Here is a 3916-nt window from a genome sequence, read left to right as displayed (position 1 = left end):
GATTTTAATTTTTGCATAAAAAAGCAGCCAAAAAAAAATCAGCAAAAGCTCTGCATGTGAACACAGCCTTAGTTGGCTTATTTTATGATAGTATTTGCACATTTTTTTTTGTCCCCTTTTCGGACAAGTTTCAGAAACTGTTTATTATAACATATAATAAATATGGTGCAAACCCAGGTCTTTGGTGCACGTGGCGCCAGCATTCTTGGTCATTTTACTTGATAAATCTCTCCCATTCTTCTCTTCTGTGTATAATAGAAAAGCTGATGAAAGGAGAATACCAGAAAAGTCCTATATGTTCTTACTTTCCTCTGCAAATTAGCTCTCTCACTGCACAAAAGAATCTATTTTTTAAATACCACCTAGATAGGTGGCTGCTACCTTAGGGTATGTGCACACTGAGGGGTTTTTTTTTGAGTGGGTATACTTAAAAAAAAGCCTGAAAAATTACACAAAAATGGTTTAAACGTCATATATTTATATTGTAAAACCACTTTTTTTTCATACGTTCAGTCTTTTAATATTTTTTTCTCTGCTTCAGGTTATGACCAAAACATTTGGATGGGAAAAAGAAAGTTCTTGCCACTTCTTTGAAGCTAGTTCTGATGGAATCCGCTCCAAACAACAAAGGAAAAAAACTCTTCAAAAAAGGCTTCAGGAAAAAACGTAAACTCATCCAAAAATTTCCCAAAGAAGAAGCGTCTATTGAGTAGGTTTCCACCGGAAAACGTGTTTTTATTTTGACCGCCTTAAAAACCTCTGTGTGCACATGGACATAGAAGTCAGTGTTCAAACCTTTAACGATCCTTGAAACTTAACCTTGGATTAAAGAGAATCCGTCAGTAGGATCAACCTTCTTAAGCTGTCTATATGGGCATGTAGGTCATAGGAAGCTGAATAAAATGAAACCTTGATATCTGCAATTCGATTTCTTATTCCAGAGAAATCCAGGTTTTTCTTAGTATGTAAATGAGCTGTTAAGATCTATGGGCCGGACTTAGATCTGACAGAGAATCTGTCTCCAGAACATATTAGAGGCATTAAAGTGGCACCCCAGGAGTCCGGTTGCCACAGTGGCATTGCTTCCCTCACTGGAGTTGATGTCATGCCTGGAAGCAAAGATGGTTTCCCTAATCAGGTAACACTAACATCCAACACTTTTCCTGACTTCAGACCAGAAGGGGGAGCTCAAAACCTGGTTTCAGGGAAGCTTCCCTATAAGTTCTGGCCTGGAGGTGGGGTTTGTCAGTCTGCAGCAGAGAGACTGCATGAGACAGTCAGAGGGAGACAGAGAGGAAGTCAAGGAAAAACCTGAGGAGTGGAGCTGTAGTTAAGCTCACTTCAGGGACAAGTGCAAGAGACTGGACACCGGAGTCCGTGGTTGTGCGGGTACTGAAGTCCCGGCAGCTAAATCTGGAGGACAGGGGACTGCAGATCTCCTGGCCCATCACAACACCTGAAGGCACAGCAGCAAATGAGAGTCCGAAACAACCATGAAGGAGTGACACCTGTAATAGGCTCAAGCTGCCTGCCATGCTGACAAGGACTAAAGAACAAGAAGGAGCAGAGGACTGAGCACAGTTTTAGGCAGCAAGGACCTCAGAATACAGCGCGATAGGGAGGCCTACTCTGAACCCACCTGGTTAGGTGGATCCCAAATTGCTTCCAGGATGCCCAGATCTCCATTACCATCTGTAATTAGTGCCCTGGACCGCACCTCAAACTGTGAGTAAAAGTGTGAAGACTGCACCCCGCTGTGTCCTGTTTATTTGCGGCGTCACCTCACTCTGCACTACAACCATCACCACTATCTTTAACATCATAAGTGCCCTGGGACTTAGCTCTACCTGTGGAGAGCTGTACCAAGTCTGCTGCAACACCATCAGCCCCAGCGATCTCTTTAAGTAGCGTCAGTTATTCCTTGCTGAATACCACAGGTGGCGTCACGAACTATATCTTATAAACTTTATTCCCCTTTTATCATCATTTTCATTGGACGCCCAGGGCCACGGACCGGGTCACTGCTGCAGTGACATTTCCCTTTAAGAACCTGCCCAGTACCGAGTATCCCCACGGCCCTGGCAGGCGCTCCATTACCAGTGTAAGACATGTAACCAGGGTTGCCAATCTATTACAAAAAAATTTTTGGACATCTGGACTTAAATTCATGGATGGTTTAAAATTTTTATGGACATTTGACACGACCTCTAAAGACCACGCCCCCTAAAGAACACCCCCATTAAGACCAGAATAGGAGTACTCTGCGGCAAAGAAAGGAAAGGAATCTCAGAGGATGACAATCATATCTGATGTCACGACTCTGTTGTTGGGTCTCCAAGGGCCAGGGCTCCTTCCCTGTCCCTAATGCTAGGGGCACCCTAGCTCACCCTGTTCCCCAGATTACTTCTGATGGTGAAGGCGCCGATGCCACGTACCTTGCCTTAGCTCCTGAATCTGCCCTCAGTCTGTACCCTTCCCCACCCAGGGAAGAGGGGAGTAGTAGTGCACTGTAATACACGAACCAGACTAACAAGGTAGTATGAAAAAGGATAAAGAAAAATATGAATCATACAAATATACACACATAAACAACAGAAGTAAACACTGGGGAGTGGAGGATGGGGTAAAACCAAAATAGAAAAAGAAAGGGTATTATCACACACAGCATCGGTCTGGCCTGGCGGGGTACCGGGGATTCCCCCGGTAGGCCCGGGAAGGAGAGAAGAAGATAAAAAAAAAAAAGTGCGGTTTTAAGGGGTGCGGGCCCTTTAAAAGCGCAGGCCGCCGCTATGTGCAGGGACGCACGCTCGCAGTGCTCATTACCTGAACCGCTGCAGGCGCACGTCCCGATCAATACTAACAAGTGTGCGCCCGGCGTATGACGTCAGTGTGATGCGCCGGGCGCACACATTCACTGGCCTCTGCTATGTCGGCGGCCATTTTATTATGAGCGCGCCAACATGCAGAGGAGGTGGACGCCATGGCCGGGAGCGTAGGCAGGTAAGAGCAATGGGTTTTTTTTTTTTTTGGTTTTTTTTTACTTCTTTCTCTCATACAGGGAAGGGGCCAGGATGGATATATATACTGGGGAAGGGGCCAGGATGGATCATATATATACAAGGAAAGGGGCCCAAGATATATATATATACAGGGGGAAGGGGCCAGCCCAGGATGAATATATCTTCAAGGGAAGGGGTCCAGGATATATATATATATATATACAGGGGGAAGGGGCCAGCCCAGGATGGATATATATACAAGGGAAGGGGCCCAGGGTATATATATATATAGGGGGAAGGGGCCAGGATGGACCTATATAAAGGGGGAAGGGGCCAGAATGGATCATATATATACAAGGGAAGGGGCCCAGGATATATATATATATATATATATATATATATACACACAGGGGGAAGGGGCCAGCCCAGGATGGATATATATACAAGGAAAGGGGCCCAGGATATATATATATATATATATATATATATATATAGGGGGAAGGGGCCAGGATGGATATATATACAGGGGGAAGGGGCCAGGATGGATATATATACAGGGGGAAGGGGCTAGGATGCATATATATACAGGGGGAAGGGGCTAGGATGGATATATATACAGGGGGAAGGGGCTAGGATGGATATATATATACGGGGGGAAGGGGCCCAGGATGGATATATATATACGGGGGGAAGGGACCAAGATGGATATATATATGGGGGATGGGGCTAGGATGGCTATATATACAAGGGAAGGGGCCAGGATGGATATCTATATAGGGGAAGGGGCCAGGATGGATATATATACGGGGGAAGGGGCCCAGGATGGATATATATATACGGGGGGAAGGGACCAGGATGGATATATATATGGGGGATGGGGCTAGGATGGCTATATATACAAGGGAAGGGGCCAGGAT

Source organism: Dendrobates tinctorius, unplaced genomic scaffold (assembly GCF_039654945.1).
Source record: "Dendrobates tinctorius isolate UK_male_01 unplaced genomic scaffold, ASM3965494v1 ptg000086l, whole genome shotgun sequence".
In the NCBI taxonomy this organism is placed as follows: domain Eukaryota; kingdom Metazoa; phylum Chordata; class Amphibia; order Anura; family Dendrobatidae; genus Dendrobates; species Dendrobates tinctorius.
The sequence above is the reverse complement of the archived record's forward strand: the minus strand, read 5'-3'. Positions refer to the sequence as shown.